This window comes from Scylla paramamosain, chromosome 3, assembly GCF_035594125.1.
Source record: "Scylla paramamosain isolate STU-SP2022 chromosome 3, ASM3559412v1, whole genome shotgun sequence".
Taxonomy (NCBI): domain Eukaryota; kingdom Metazoa; phylum Arthropoda; class Malacostraca; order Decapoda; family Portunidae; genus Scylla; species Scylla paramamosain.
This window is the reverse complement of record NC_087153.1, coordinates 32,843,022-32,858,597: the sequence shown is the minus strand read 5'-3', so window position 1 is coordinate 32,858,597 and position 15,576 is coordinate 32,843,022. Positions and strand designations below refer to the sequence as shown.

General features: G+C 44.3%; 1 long non-coding RNA gene and 3 other non-coding genes across 4 annotated transcripts in view; 3 read left to right on the top strand and 1 right to left on the bottom strand.

Moving 5' to 3' along the window:
- The window catches only part of LOC135094058 (uncharacterized), a 51,786-nt gene that overhangs the window by 25,966 nt on the left and 10,244 nt on the right, over window positions 1–15,576 (bottom strand). The window contains exon 2 of the long non-coding RNA XR_010263569.1: window positions 5,960–6,009. This is a non-coding gene — a long non-coding RNA (uncharacterized LOC135094058). The remainder of the gene's footprint in view (window positions 1–5,959; window positions 6,010–15,576) is intronic.
- Trnaw-cca (transfer RNA tryptophan (anticodon CCA)) lies at window positions 4,594–4,665 on the top strand. Its single transcript has one exon. It is a non-coding gene; the product is annotated as a tRNA-Trp (tRNA).
- Window positions 14,964–15,035, top strand: Trnap-agg (transfer RNA proline (anticodon AGG)). Its single transcript has one exon. It is a non-coding gene; the product is annotated as a tRNA-Pro (tRNA).
- On the top strand, window positions 15,132–15,203 carry Trnap-cgg (transfer RNA proline (anticodon CGG)). Its single transcript has one exon. It is a non-coding gene; the product is annotated as a tRNA-Pro (tRNA).

Sequence of the window (15,576 nt, the reverse complement as noted above, 5' to 3'; positions counted from 1 at the left end):
TAACAGCTCCTCCTCATTCCTGTCCAATACAAGCCGAAAACACCACCCCCCACCCTATGCAATCTTATCATAACTAACATCACAGTAAGAGAGAGAGAGAAAGGAGAGAGAGAGAGAGCGAGAGAGGCTTCCTTAAACACCTCATCTGAGAACCCTTGAATCTTAGGCTTCCTGAGGGGGCTGAAATAACAGGGCCTAGGTGAGCTTAATTCGGAGCGTAAATGCTTAGCTTAAGATATCTGGCTCCACCCTGCAATTACCGCATCCAGGTGTGTTGGGAGGCACCTGAGACGCGTCCCCCTCATCTGCTCTCTGTGTGTGTGTGTGTGTGTGTGTGTGTGTGTGTGTGTGTGTGTGTGTGTGTGTGTGTGTGTGTGTGTGTGTGTGTGTGTGTGTGTGTGTGTGTGTGTGTGTGTGTGTGTGTGTGTGTGTGTGTGTGTGTGTGTGTGTGTGTGTGTGTGTGTAGAGAAAAATGGAGATGTGTGAAGATAGTGAAAGAAAGTTGAGAGAGAGAGAGAGAGAGAGAGAGAGAGAGAGAGAGAGAGAGAGAGAGAGAGAGAGAGAGAGAGAGAGAGAGAGAGAGAGAATGGATTACCGGACGTTCCCCCGATTATTTCTCTCTCTCTCTCTCTCTCTCTCTCTCTCTCTCTCTCTCTCTCTCTCTCTCTCTCTCTCTCTCTCTCTCTCTCTCTCTCTCTCTCATGAGCATGGGTAGAGGGAAGAATAGAGGAGGACAGAGGGTGAGCTGGGTGGTCGTTTCCTCCTCCCCCTCCTCCTCCTCCTCCTCTGCTCCATAAGTCACCTCTCTATCGGTAGACATTAGTAAGGGGACGGTGTGTGTGTGTGTGTGTGTGTGTGTGTGTGTGTGTGTGTGTGTGTGTGTGTGTGTGTGTGTGTGTGTGTGTGTGTGTGTGTGTGTGTGTGTGTGTGTGTGTGTGTGTGTGTGTGCAGCAAGAACGTATCAGTCACGAACTTCCTTTACGGTGATGCACTGCTGGTCTCTCCTTCCCTCCAACCCTCCCTCCCGCCCTTCCTTCCTCCCTCAGTTCCTTTCCTCCTGTCTCGCCTTCCTTCCTCTCACTCTTCTCCTTTTACCTCCATTCTTCCTTTATATTTTCTTCACTTTCTTTTCCAACTGTGTTCTTTGCAGTTTTTTTGTTTGAAGACCCAACGTGCTTAGACTGATATTTAGATGCAAGAGAATATGAAAAAAATACACAAAGGAAGACCAAACAGCAACAGACCTTGAGCTCCTTACTAAGCTGTTCAGATGGATGAGAAGCTGTAGAAAGATAGACAGATAGATAGACACAAATGCTTGAGAGAGAGAGAGAGAGAGAGAGAGAGAGAGAGAGAGAGAGAGAGAGAGAGAGAGAGAGAGAGAGAGAGAGAGAGAGAGAGAGAGAGAGAGAGAGAGAGAGAGAGAGAGAGATTGAATGTAACAACGATAGAAGAATAAGTAAATATACACGTAAAGACAAATTTACACCACTTCCAATCTTTTTTTTTTCAATCAGTAAATATTTTCCCTTTTAAAAGTCCCCAGAAGAGTCACCACCACCACCACCACCATCACCACCACCACCACCACCACCACCACCACCACCACCGAAAAAGAAAACGAAACACATCAAAATATATACACAACAAAGGTAAACTAAAACAAAACAACCACAAACACCAAAAACAATAAAAAAGATACACCCTCATCAAGGTATTTCCACCAACATTATTTTCCTCTTACATAAATTCAAACCATGGCTGCTAAGTAGAATTAAATGAAAGTAAGGAAGGGCGTGTGTCTTCTGCAGGATAGAGAAGGAGGGACGGCATGGGCATAAATTTCTGGATTACGGAGAAGAGAAATAGGAAGATAAGGGGAACGAGGAGAGGAAGAAGATCGGGGAAGAAATATGGAGAAAGGGAGTGGAGAGTCTGAAGAAAGCTGGAGAGACGAAGGAGGTGGAGGAAGAGGAGATATGTGGAACTAAGAGAGAGAGAGAGAGAGAGAGAGAGAGAGAGAGAGAGAGAGAGAGAGAGAGAGAGAGAGAGAGAGAGAGAGAGAGACGACAAAGAAAGCAGATCCAAAGCAAAAACGTGGCGTCGAATGAGAACATGACGACATCAAGACAGGAAGGAAATGAGGAAAGAGGAAAAACATGAGGGCGGGGAAGAAGGGCGCAGTGTGTGGGAGGGCTGGGCGGGAAGGGGGAAAAAGAGGAAATATTTGTATGGGGGAGTGATGGGCGGCGAAAGGGAGAAATACGAGAGACGGGGAGAAGAGGGGGAAGTAAGAGAGGGAGATGAAGAGAGGAGGAGGGAGAGGGGGAGAGGAGAGAGGGGTTCCTTTGCCACCTAACACCTGGTCCTCGCAGGTACACCGCCACTCAGGGTGTAATTAGTGTGAATCCAAACATTCCTGACCACACACGACCATAAGGCAGGAGGAGGAGGAGGAGGAGGAGGAGGAGGATGGAATGGTGGTGGTGGTGGTGTAAGGAGAGGGGGAGGGGGATGGGGACTATGACTATGGCGAAGACAATAAAGATGAACAAGAACAAGAACAAGAAGAAAAAGAAGATTTAGAAAACGAAGGCGAAGATAAAGACGAACAACAACAACAACAACAACACGACCACCACCACCGCCATCACCACCACCACCACCACCACCACCACCACGACACACGGCAAAATAGCAAACAACACATCCATTACCCCTTACAAACACACACACTCAAGCCTACTCAACTGAGGTACCTCGTCCTAACACACAAGATCAGGAAAGAAAGCGACAAAGGCTGGACTGCAAAGACGAAGGCTGACACTGAAAAAAAAAAAAAAAATGAAGAGGAATACAAAGTGATACAAAAGAAAACAATTAGCGGCAATAAAAATGTTGGTCCTTAGAAGATGCCCACAACGACCTACACAGTCTAATCAAGAGCTGAGGCACGTAAGACTGTAAAGAAGGAAGAAAAGGAGGACGAGGAAACATAAAGGAAGGCAAACAAAAACAAATGAAGAGTAAACAGCAGCAGACATGTTGATCCTACAGAGTTGCTTATGCATGGAAATTACACTATCTTGTTTACAGTACGAGAAATGAGATAGCAAGAGAAATCAGACAGCAAGTAAAATAAATAAATAAATAAATAAATAAATAAATAAGAGAAATAGTGTAACAGGTACGAGAGATAGGGAAAGCAGTAAGAGAAGTAGGGAAAGCAAAAGAAATTGAACACCACTACGAGAACCAAAAGAGGAAGAGAACAAGGACGAGAGCAAAGGTAGGAGGAAGAGGACGTACGGTATAGTCAGGTAACAGAAAGCAATTTAAAACAAGATTACCTATTCTTGTACCTTGTTTTCTCTCCGACGGGTATCTATTATTAGTGCGAGGATATGACAGCACAGTAAGAAGCCTCCACCCACCCGCTTCCCACCCTTCCCTCTCTCCTCCACAGTGACAACAGAAAAAAGTGGGAGCATCATGTCTGTTACGAATAATACATGCACGAAAATCTCACAATCACAAGAAGGGATGACAATAACAATTACAAAACGCAAACTAGAAGAAAACAACTTTAACTAGAACCGAAATGACTAACTTAACACATCATCCGAAAACAAAATTAAAGATCAATACACAAATAGACAAATGAATAAATAAATAAAAAAGTTGTTTGGTAAATACAAATAAGACAAAGGATGGTCTGACGAAAGATAGATAGAAAGAGAAAGGGAAGGAGAAAGAAAAGAGAAAAGAACAAGAAGAATCCAGACAAATACGACAGAGCAGAGCAGATAAGGAGAGATGGAGGGAAAATGAGGCAGAACAAAGGTTAATGGAGAAAATACTGAGAGAAAAGGAGGGAGGAAGGGAGGGAGGGAGAGAGGAAGGAAGGAAGGGATGAGGAGAAACAATAGGAAAGAAGCAGGAAGAAAGAAAAAAGAGAGGGAGTGAAGTCAGCAGAAAAGAGAGTAATATGGAAGATGACAGAGGAGGAGGAGGAGGAGGAGGAGGAGGAGGAGGAGGAGGAGGAGGAGGAGAAAAATAGCAGTAATATAAAGAAAAATGGAGATTAAAAGCAGGAAGTAGACAACGCAGAAGATCCATAACCCTCTCTCTCTCTCTCTCTCTCTCTCTCTCTCTCTCTCTCTCTCTCTCTCTCTCTCTCTCTCTCTCTCTCTCTCTCTCTCGTCCATTACAAAAATTACAGCACCCCCTCCCTATCATGTCTCTCTTCCTCTCCTCCCCACCATCAGCTCCCTCCCTCCTCATCCACATCCCTTTATCTCCCTGCCGGCGACAGGGTATGAAAGTATGAGCGTCTGGAAGATACACTCAGGCACGGGCGGAAATGACCCCTTGCTTCCCTGTAATTAAGACATGAACTTACCTCACACACACACACACACACACACACACACACACACACACACACACACACACACACACAGGCACGAGGCAATGATTTTGGATACCCTTCATGCATCTCTCTCTCTCTCTCTCTCTCTCTCTCTCTCTCTCTCTCTCTCTCTCTCTCTCTCTCTCTTTCTCTTTCTCTCTCTCCCTCTCTCCCCTCATATCGGCTCCGTGGCGCAATGGTAGCGCGTCTGACTCCAGATCAGAAGGCTGGGTGTTCGAGTCACTCCGGGGTCACTTCTCTTTTATGTCCCGATGTTGTTTGATGCGGTTTACCCGAGCCTCTACGAAACGTTCGCTAAGGTTTCTCACAACTAGCAGGTCTAAAAAAAATAAGGAAAAGGATGGTACCGCATGAAATAGTTTACGTGCAGTTTACATACATGACCCTGACTGTTTCTCTCTCTCTCTCTCTCTCTCTCTTTGTGCACATGGGAGAAGGATTCAAAAGCAAAACAAAAATTCAGATAAAGGACCGCTAACTGTCACTTCTATAAAAGAACAAGCAAAAAAAAAAGTTTTAAAGTGAAACATTTAATTAACTTATGAAAAAAAAAAAAACTAATGGCGTGCCTCAAGGAGCAAAACTGTCACCATATTTTTTTATAATAAATGTAAATTAATTAGAGCTACCTTCCATCTAAAGTGTACCTGCATCCACATAATGATACAAAATCATGTGTTACAGCATCATGCGCTGAAGACTGCAGCAAAGTTCACGAGGATCTTGAGAAATTAATAGACTGTGTCGAAAGATGAATCCAACATTATGTAACGCTTATTACTGCGCAAAGGATGTTGGATGGTCGGAATTTGCATATGATCGCATGAGTTGAAAATATATGTAAATAGTATTAATTAAGTTGTTTACAAGGCTCATCGCGTTCCGTTCCCTTGAGCCCACGAGTGCCTCCTAGATAAGTGGGGAACGCAAAAAAGATCGTGTAACATAGAGACCCAACCAATGAATTGAGAAATGTACATGACTTTTAACTTTCATACATGTAAAGTCACGCATAATGGAGGTGAAAATTCCATAACATATCTTATATCATTTTAATTTAATTTTCGATATAGTGTTGCCTTCTTGCTGCTTCCTGTTGGCAATTCACCAGAGCAGCAGATGAGAACGGTGGTGAGAGTTTCGTCTTATTTCTATCTACTTATCCCACACGTAGTTTACAAAGCACAGTAAATATGTACAGTTCCCTGCTCTCTCTCTCTCTCTCTCTCTCTCTCTCTCTCTCTCTCTCTCTCTCTCTCTCTCTCTCTCTCTCTCTCTCTCTCTCATAAACTCACAAATTCAGAGCATACATTTTTGCCTTTGTGTTCTCAGTAATCCATCCTCCTGTCCTTCCATCCTCCCTCATCAATCCTTCCCTGCCCCATTTCCTTTCCTTCCCTCCCGCACGTAAAGGCTTACACACGGCCACGAATTTCCATCCCAATTACCTGATCGATAGAAACTTCTCCCTCTGAATATTCCTTCACGAACTCCCATCAACATTTAAAAGCCAGTAATTTCACTCACCGATTAGCTGGAGTCCGCTTTTTTTCAGAGCTATTAAGGAAAGTTGGTCCCTGGAAAAAAGGGAAAAGAGAATATTAGCATATTGAACGTGAAATCCGTCCGAGTTAAAAAGCTGCATTTATTTAATTGCGAATGATACGATACGAATACAGCAAAAAATTTTATTCATAATATTGATACATAACTAGTTAACTGACTGCCTGTGTTAGTTACTTATCTATGTATCTATCAATATTTAGGTACCTGTGACCCCAGTTTTCTTCCTTTTTTTCAGCTCAAGTGCCTTATAAAATACCCTTTGTCCCTTAGTCAGCAGAAATCTCACTTTTCACCGCAATTTTCCCTTGATTCTTTCATCAGTAGCTACCAACACCCAAATACCGCTTGACGAAGGAGACAGTACCCACGATACCCTCTTGTTAACACGCCCTCAGCTCGTCCCTTCGTCAGTAGATACCAAGAAACCCACATCTCTTGCAATGCTCCTCCTTCCTCCCTTCGTCATTAGATACCTAGAAATTCACATCTCTTGAAATGCTCCCCCTTCGTCAGTACACCCACACACCGGTCTCTCATCACTTAACATCCTAGCACATACTGTAACAGGAAACAATGTTCTTTTCCTTCTTTTCCAACATCTCTTCGTGCATTTCCAAGGCTCGTGTTGTCCTTTATTTATTGTCACAGCCGCTACTTGCACTCCTTTAATTTTTCCTTTATGAGAAGCAACAAGACGAAAACAGCAGCGTCCATTTCGGTGTTATTGCGTTTGTCTGTCTTTCGTGCGTTCATAAGCCAGTGAAGCAGCTTCTACTTGTTGTGTGTGTGTGTGTGTGTGTGTGTGTGTGTGTGTGTGTGTGTGTGTGTGTGTGTGTGTGTGTGTGTGTGTGTGTGTGGGGAGTGGTGGGGAGTGACGGGGAGGGGAACGCGCATTGGTAATCACGATGTTCCTTTGTCCTAGTGTTTTTTTTTTTTTTTTCTAACTGCTGCAAGGGATTGTAGATGAAGTATTGGAAGCTGGAACTGCTGGTGTTGTTGTTGTTGTTGTTGTTGTTGTTGTTGTTGTTGTTGTTGTTGTTGGTGGTGGTGGTGGTGGTGGTGGTGGTGGTGGTGGTGGTGGTGGTGGTGGTGGTGGTGTTGGTGGTGATTATTGTTGTTGTTGGTAGTGGTGTTACTTTCGTTGTTGTTGTTGTTGATGCTGTCATTAGTGGTGGTGGTGGTGGTAATGATGGTAAACACTAATGCTGCTACCGTTGTTTTTGTCGTCGTTTCTCTTGCTGTTCTCCGTGACTATAATACACTTCACCCCATTATTAAAACCATAAACTACACAACACAGAGTCGGATCAATTCGCCCACGTAGTAAACTAAACAGCGACACAAACCTACACCAGACACTTCTATTCTCTCCCTCACTGGCAGCTTAAACTGGAAATTCCACACGTCACCACACGGCAATAAAGCTTTCCGGAATACATGTGCCCTCAGCCATCCAGTTCAATACCCTCCCCACAGACGCTGATCCTATGCAGGGGCCCTATCCGTCCTTGCCTGGAGTGCTCCTTTCATGTGTGTGCGTGGGTGAGGGAGGTGGGCGGGAGGTGGATGGGGAGGAGGGTGGGGAGGCATGTGGGTTAATGGGGCTCGCAGCAGCACGGCAATATTAAACAGGCAGGAGTTAAAGGCCCGCTTATTCGGCTCATCAGTTAAACGGAATGTCACCAATATCCTAAACTTTCCCAAAATATTACCTTCCTCCCTCAGTGCTCCCTCCTACCGCTACCTCCTACGGTCGCCAATCTGCCTGCTGAGTAGTCGCCTCCCTCGCTGGTCACTCCTCCCACTACTGTACTTCTATAACAGCTAACTCCACCCAAACCCATTACTACAACGAAATCACGGCCACTGTTCTATACACATGCCTCCCGCCGCCTGTCAAAGCCGCTGCAGTACACGACCCAGTGCTTACTCATAACAATGTGTATTCTGTTTCACTCTGGAACACTACCTTCCCAAGTTTAGCCATTTCCTCAACAGTTTTCAAGAGGAATAAACAGTATCAAATTATCTTATTAACCGAGCTGGCAGTGTAACATTAGAAACATCTCTGGCACTAGGGATGGACGCGTATCATTTCTTTCCTTTCTTTTTCTTTTCTTTTTTCTCCTTTTTTTCTCCGGGCCAGTCTCCGACGTTGCTATACATATATAAAAAAGTTAACATGAAGCCAGAATACGCTAAAGTACGCACTGCCTTTCTGCTAACTCTTGCCTCCATGACCTTCACCCCTGTGGTTCCCCAAGTATCTTTTTACCCAGGAATACAAGACTGACTGTGACATCCTGGTTACAACTGTTTAAATCTCCCAAGTTTCCCTAGGTAGCAATATATCGACCTAAAACATGTAGGTTATAACTGTAAGTCTATATACTCAAAATTTCCTACCGACCAGCCTATAAGGGAGGATGAGCAGCTAGACAGACTTGGCCAAAAGCGAACGGACACTGACAGATTTACAGCTAAGCACGAGCGACGCACGTATATAGTGAATAAGATAACAAAGAAAAACCACATGTCATATATATTTCCATACCTAAGTCCGCGGATGAAGGCTGGCCGGTGGGTATAACAACAACAACAGGTCACCAAATAGGACTCGCCTTGGCAAAGTGTTGAGTAAAGCCTGACACCCTTCATCATGCGGGACCAAACGTGTCATCACAATTGTGTCCCCTCTGGTGTGGTAAGTTTGGACCGCAGCGACCGCAGCACATGAACATTTTGCTACTACTTGAAAAAACTAAATAATACACAGCTTTTATTTTTGCCTTCAAGTCGTCAGCTGGTTCTCTCAGACGTGGGGCGCGGTGAGGTCATCATATTACACCACCCCTGGAAACTGACACGACATTGAGACAAATGAAACAATTATGCAAATCCGCGAAAAAGTGAACCTAAGTCAACCATGATGATGTAAAAACCAAAGCTCCTAAAAAGAGACAAAAAAAAAAAAGAAAAAGAAAAAGAAAAAGCCACAACCAGAAATTTGCTCAAATTAGACAAACGAAGTAACGAGGCAAGTTACTTCTTTTGCATATGCATGTAGCACGCAAACATATACGCAGTGTGTGTGTGTGTGTGTGTGTGTGTGTGTGTGTGTGTGTGTGTGTGTGTGTGTGTGTGTGTGTGTGTGTGTGTGTGTGTGTGTGTGTGTGTGTGTGTGTGTGTGTGTGTGTGTGTGTGTGTGTGTGTGTGTGTGTGTGTGTGTGTGTGTGTGTGTGTGTGTGTGTGTGTGTGTGTGTGTGTGTGTGTGTGTGTGTGTGTGTGTGTGTCCTTCACTTAAACACACACACACACACACACACACACACACACACACACACACACACACACACACACACACACACTGGCACATAAACTATACCTACATACTAGCTTTAAAAAAAAAAAAAAGGCAAAACATACACACATAAAATATCCCTCGTGGCCTTTCAAAGCTGTGTGGCTAATGTGACAATATTCCCTTTGATTAATACAAATGGCCGCCAGGGATGGGCCGAGTAAATCACCTCCGCTTCCATACTCGCCAGGCTCCGGTCAATATTTCAACACACATCTTTTTTTTTTCTTTTTTCCTTTTCCACTTTGCAGTTTCGATTAAGATTTATGGCGGGGTGGCGGTGAAGATTTATATATTTATACAGCGGGAAATGCAGATGGGGGCGAGCTGACTTGTCGCTGGTTTTGCTTATCTTGATTGCACTGATGGTTCCCGATGCGAGGAGGAGGAGGAGGAGGAGGAGGAGGAGGAGGAGGAGAAGCAGGTGGAAGATACGAGTACTAGAACGAAGATATGAACGAGGAAGAAGACGAGGAAGGCGAGGACAAAATACAGAGACATTATAAGGAAGGGAGCGAGGACAATATGAAGGCGCTACTGTACCTGTACCACCTGCATTGACAATCATAATACAAGCAATCAGGCGCCACCAAGGGCCTGCCACAGGAACTCAGCTCAATCAGGGACAGGGGCGGTTCCTCCCATCTGATGGATAGGACAGTGCTCCCCCCTCAACCCCCTCATCCTTCACCCCCCTTCACCCCGTCTTCACCCCGCCCAAAGGAAGGAGGGCTAAGAGAAGGCAGAAGGCAGAAGAGGGAGTGACGAAAAAAAAAGGGAGGGAATAAGAAGAGAGAAACAGTAAAAAGTGTGTGTGTGTGTGTGTGTGTGTGTGTGTGTGTGTGTGTGAGAGAGAGAGAGAGAGAGAGAGAGAGAGAGAGAGAGAGAGAGAGAGAGAGAGAGAGAGAGAGAGAGAGAAGATACTAATCATTCTCTCTCTCTCTCTCTCTCTCTCTCTCTCTCTCTCTCTCTCTCTCTCTCTCTCTCTCTCTCTCTCTCTCTCTCTCTCTCTCTCTCTCTCAGGGTCCTAATCATCACTGCCTTTCCCTTCCCTATTGTTCCCAGCTATTGTAGAGGACAATCTTCCCGTCACTCATTCACACACACACACACACACACACACACACACGAAACACCTCATCGTCTTGTATTCTGAATGGGCATCTCTGTGGATATCAAGAACTAGATAAAATACATGCACATACATTCATACGTACATCTCTGAGACAGCAGTGGGCAGGTATGATGACTATAATTGGTACTCAGGTGTGATGGATGAAGAGTAAGTAGGTGTGACTGATAAAGGGTAAGCATGTATTATGAATAAGGAGTTAGCAGATGTAATGAATAAAAGATAAGCAGGTGTAATGAATAGACTAACCAGGTATGATAAATATAAAGAGTTAGAAGGTAAGAAGCAAGGAAGGAGTCAGCAGGTGTGATATATAAAGAGTAAGACGCGACTGATAGAGAGTAAGCAGGTGTGATCGATAAAGAGAGCAGGTGTGATGAATAGAAACTAAGCAGACGTAATGAATGAAGAAGCACAAAGCAGGTATGATGAAAAAAGAGTAAGAAGGCAAGAAGAATCAGGTGGTGTGATAAATCGAACAGAAAACGAAACATCCAGATACGTGTAACTATATATATTTAAAACAACAAGTAGTTAATAAATAGCCAAGAAATTCCATCCCTAATATTTCAAAATCACCCCTCACATCCTTCAGAAAAAAATATGCACAAGACAGTGAATAACCTAACACACTATGACACACTCCACGCCTTTATTATGTACTTTTGCAGGAGAAACTGAAGTTAACCACGCTACAAAACACTTCTAGGCAACAATCACCCCCAAAACACACACACACACACACACACACACACACACACACACACACACACTCTCTCTCTCTCTAAACAAACTTGGCCACTAACTAATAGCTATCTCAAATAAGTGGGAAGGGACAGCTACTATTGGTATTGTCTTAAGTCTGCTAACTTCATTATCAAGCTGCGTGAGGTAAAAGGAAATCCCAGGTAGATAAGACCGTCAGTTAATTAAGGCAGGTGATTTTTTGGGTAGGCCTAAGCGACCGACCCTCCGACCAGCGAGAGGCAGAGGAGGCGGACGAGGAGGAGGAGGAGGAGGAGGAGGAGGAGGCTAAGAAGAACTACCAACACGAAGGCGTAGTGTTTCTAAGCATACAGTCACGTGATACCCTGCTCCCCTTGGCCGCGTCGGGAGGGGGAGGAGGGACAAGAGGAGACCAAGGGAGAGAGGTGGAGGGCCAAGCTGGGGATGAGTGGGGAGGCAAGCGGGGGTGCCAAGGGTAACGGTGGTGTGTGAAGGGGCGGTGGGTGAGTGGGAGCAGGAAACGAGTAGGCACAGATTGAATGGAACATGAGACGATGATGGAGGAAGGGGAGGGTAAACAGAGGAGGAGGAGGAGGAGGAGGAAAAAATGTAGATAGAAGGTAAAAACTAAGAAGACTACTAACAACAATAGCAACAACAACAACTACTACTGCTACTACTATTACTACTACTACACCAAAGAATAAAAAAACAGAAAATAAAAAAAGCGCCAACACAGAAAAATGAAAACATGAAAAAAGCTGAAAAACCAGGAAAGAAATATATTAAAAATGTAAAGGAAATAGACATACAATAAGGAAATCAGTACAGAAAGATTGTGAAGATAAGGAAATGAAGGAAATGGTCGAAAGAAGGATGAAGGGAGAAGTGAACGGAAGGAGAAGGAAAGGAAAGAGTTGCAAGGAAAGGGGTGAAGGGAATGAAGGTAGGGAGTTAATTTCTAAAAGGTGAAATCGGTTCTCACGCCTCACTGCATTTCTTTTACTGAGAGAGAGAGAGAGAGAGAGAGAGAGAGAGAGAGAGAGAGAGAGAGAGAGAGAGAGAGAGAGAGAGAGAGAGAGAGAGAGAGAGAGAGAGAGAGAGAGAGAGAGAGAATGAGAATCTGAAGAGTAAAAAACTGTTTCCAAACCTAAATAGAGTATGCGTCGTACTATCATTGTTGTTGTTGTTGTTGTTGTTGTTGTTGTTTAGGTGGTGGTGGTGATGGTGGTGGTGGGAATGATAACTGACAATAAAAAAATAATAATGACTAAACATATACATATAATAAAAAAAAAACTCATAAATGCCACAAACTGAAAAAAATAAATAAAAGCAATCAATAAAACTATCCTATCATATCTAAAGAAAAATAAGTGTCACAGAAAATAACATCAGGTTACTATAGAGCTTCCAATAGACCCTTCCCTTTTGCATTTCTCTTCCCGCTTCTATTACCACGGCTTGAAATGAACCTCCCTCCCACACCGGCCACCTTGCTTCAACCCTTTTCCCCTCCTTTTCATCATTCCTGAATCGGAGGAGGAGGAGGAGGAGGAGGAGGAGGAGGAGGAGGAGGAGGAGGAGGAGGAGGAGGAGGAGGACGAAGAAGAAGAAGAAGAAGAAGAAGAAGAAGAAGAAGAAGAAGAAGAAGAAGAAGAAGAAGAAGAAGAAGAAGAAGAAGAAGAAGAAGAAGAAGAAGAAGAAGAAGAAGAAGAAGAAGAAGAAGAAGAAGAAGAACTCAACAACAACAACAACAACAACAACAACAATAACAACAACAACAACAACAACAACAACAACAACAAACCAACCAACAAACACACATATAAGACGGAGAAGAAAGAAGAAGAAGAAGAGGAAGAGGAGGAGGCGGCGGCAACATCACAGAAGCTGAGGTGTACAAGCCAAACAGGTGAGGTGCGGAAAGGAAAGGTGGAGATAGAGGCGATAGGGAAGGGGTGAGGAATGAGGGGGTGGATGAGGGTGGGTGATGATAGGTAAATGAGAGGATGGGAAAGGTGATATGAGTAGGTGAGGAGGAGGAGGAGGAGGAGGAGGAGGAGGAGGAGGAGGAGGAGGAGGAGGAGGAGGAAGTTTGTATGTGGGTAAGGCAGTGGTGGTGTAGCGGTTGGGGTGTGGGGGGATGGAGTATAGGTGAAGAGGGGGAAGGAAGGAGGGAGGAAGGAAGGAATGTAGGGAGATGATGACTCTGAGTAAAGTAAACAGAAGGAGGAATGGCAATCACTTTCTTTTTTGTGTGAGTGAATGTATGTATGTATGTACAGACTTATTGTGTTGGCATTACTACTACTACTACTACTACTACTACTACTACCAAAACTGCAAAACACACACACACACACACACACACACACAGTCTAAACACAAGCCTTTATTATTTTCATTTTCACTCGTCACTTCTTCGACATGAACACCATTCCTCTTCAGTCGTGTCCTTGTAATGATGTATACAGAGACTGACTCAGCGGTGTGTGTGTGTGTGTGTGTGTGTGTGTGTGTGTGTGTGTGTGTGTGTGTGTGTGTGTGTGTGTGTGTGTGTGTGTGTGTGTGTGTGTGTTAACCTTTTTTTTTTTTCACCTTAATTAAATTTCCGGAAATAGCTTTTTTTTTTTTCGTCATCTACTTTTTCCTCTCTTTCCTGCTCACGGGTGCAATCTGGCTTTATCCCGATTAAGTTCTCCTCCTCTTCTTCCTCTTCCTCTTTTTACTTCTTCCATTTTTTATCCTCTTCGCTTCTGCTTCTTTTTCGTGGTAGTAGTAGTAGAAGTAGTAGTAGTAGTAGTAGTAGTAACATTAATAATAATAATAATAATAACAATAATAATAATAATAATAATAATAATAATAATAATAATAATAACAATAATAACAGTAATAATGACAAAAACAAAAACAACAGCAACAATGATAAATAATAAAAAAAAATAATATTAATCTTTTTTTATTACTATTTCCTCCTCAACCCTTTCTTTCTACTTTCTCTTCCACTACTCATCCTCTTTCCTTCTCTTACTTCATCGTATCCCTCTTTCCTTCCTCCTCCTCTCACCAGCTTACAAGAATCCGGAGCACTCACTCGCAAACAGAAAGCGTGGCGAGGAAGAAGGCGGGGATGCTCTACGTGAGTACTGGAGAAAGACACGCTGAGCTTACCAAGTGGTGCTGTTACATCAATAATATTACATATGATTGGTGACGGGTGTGGGTGATTCGTGGGGAAGAAGGAGGGATGGGAGTTAGTTCATTATCTTATCGTGTGTGTGTGTGTGTGTGTGTGTGTGTGTGTGTGTGTGTGTGTGTGTGTGTGTGTGTGTGTGTGTGTGTGTGTGTGTGTGTGTGTGTGTAGTGCAATGCATGTACTGTACATATATGCGAGTTTATGACCTACGAATAATAATGATAATAATAATAATAATAATAATAATAATAATAATAATAATAATAATAATAATAATAATAATAATAATAACAAACACTCATTGGCCCCCACAGCAAACACACACGTGCATGGAAGACAAAACAGGGCTTTCGTTCAGCGGTCCTGCTCGTCCTCTTTTTTCCCAGGCGGGTCGGCACTTGGCGGCACTCGGAGGTAAACACTGGCTGGAGAATAACTCATTTGAAGGACGGGAAGGCGCCGGGAGAAGTATACAGTGGGTGATAAAAAGCAAGTGCAAGGATGAGGAGGTATTTCCCTTCCTTCTATCAAACCTCATTCACGCGGCCTGTTGGTCTAGGGGTATGATTCTCGCTTAGGGTGCGAGAGGTCCCGGGTTCAAATCTCGGACAGGCCCTCTGATGATGTTCCTTTTTGCTTTCCCCCGCATCACCGCACAGCCGCCACAACCTGCTTACAGTTAAGCCGCGCTACCGATACATAGCTCCTTGCCGGCCTGTTGGTCTAGAGGTATGATTCTCGCTTCGGGTGCGAGAGGTCCCGGGTTCAATTCCCGGACAGGCCCCATTTTGTTTATTTATGGACGGTGATCTCTTTGCGTTGGTCATCAAGTCCCCTCACCCCTGTCCCGGTTTGAGCCCCGTGAGCACACAGCCATTAGCAGGTGAGTTACGCCTCGGTACACATGGCGGGGTGACAGCTGCAGGGATTCATGGCGACGGCACGCGGAAGGTGGACAAGCGAGGTGGCCTGGTGCAGAGTTGTGTCCCTCCCCCTTCCCCCTGCACGCTGCACGCCCTGCCACGGCACCCAGGCCCAGACGTCGTCCCTGCAGCAGGACAGCGACGCCTCCCACACGAGAGATGACCATGTTTGTATCGCACCACCGGCGCGACTGAGCGAGGCCGCCATTTTTATGCTTGAGTGAAGATGTGCAG